At 43.7% G+C, this 1,077-nt stretch overlaps 1 non-coding gene across 1 annotated transcript; it reads right to left on the reverse strand.

Annotated features, from left to right (window-relative positions):
• Nucleotides 1–251: 251 nt before the first annotated feature.
• trnas-gcu (transfer RNA serine (anticodon GCU)) lies at nt 252–333 on the reverse strand. Its single transcript has one exon. It is a non-coding gene; the product is annotated as a tRNA-Ser (tRNA).
• Nucleotides 334–1,077: the final 744 nt, after the last annotated feature.

The raw sequence follows: 1,077 nt of genomic DNA on the forward strand, positions 1-1,077 counted from the left end.
AAATTCATTGGAGCACAACTTGGGAGGAATAATGGGAAGGAAAATCATGTTCCTTATAATTGTTGGAATTCAACCTGCACTTGATTAGATGTTAGACAACAAGTTCAAACTCTTTATTTCACCTTTACAATAAAATCGACTGATCAAGAATCTCCGGCCAGATAAACTGACACAATTGGATTCAAGCTTCACTTCATTTGAAACTCATGATACAGAAAGAAGATCAGCAGCAGTGAAATAAGTGGGAAAAGCGACGAGAGTGGGATTCGAACCCACGCGCGCAGAGCGCAATGGATTAGCAGTCCATCGCCTTAACCTCTCGGCCATCTCGTCAGATACTTAAAGAGGGTGACATGTCATCTCATCAAAACCTCATGTTTCTCTCACTTAAACTGTGCAGAGCAGCAAGTATTTCTCCCTCGTGTTTTTGAAATGATATGCAGCGGGGTATGATTTCCAGAGTATGGTATGACCTGTGGGTCACTCCTATTGTGACACATTGCTGTCATGAGCTGAACACAAATGAAGAAATTAGTCAATGACAAGATTAAGTGGGTTCTGGAGAATGGGTCTGGGTGACATGCTCTGAGGGTCGGTGAGGACTGGATGTGCCCAACGGCATGTTTTCACACTGTAGGGATTCTACGATCTATTGAATTGAATTCAACGAAGAATTGGAGCCGATTGAATGAAAAGCCTGGTGACAGCTGGGACGTGACATTGTCTGTGAGGAATTGTTTTTCAGACTCGAGGAGAGTACATTCTGCTGTTCCCAGAAGTCGGTACTGGGACCAGCTCTCTACTCAACAGATATTAATGGCTCGTACGTGTTTACAGAGCAGACAATTTCGACCTGCTAAACGAGGCAAACCTAACAAATGAGCTGCACAATGCAGAAACTGGTCTTTTGAAATGACACCTGTTGCACTGAACATCGCTGTCTTGTCATTTTCCCGAACCTGACCCTTCAAGCGTCACTGGTCTATGCTAATAAAAGCTGCTCTGGGTGATGTTCACTGTCACAACATCAGCAGTGAACACGCCTCCATGAGCATGCTCTCTGGAATTTATATTGAT

This window comes from Stegostoma tigrinum, unplaced genomic scaffold, assembly GCF_030684315.1.
Source record: "Stegostoma tigrinum isolate sSteTig4 unplaced genomic scaffold, sSteTig4.hap1 scaffold_50, whole genome shotgun sequence".
Lineage (NCBI taxonomy): Eukaryota > Metazoa > Chordata > Chondrichthyes > Orectolobiformes > Stegostomatidae > Stegostoma > Stegostoma tigrinum.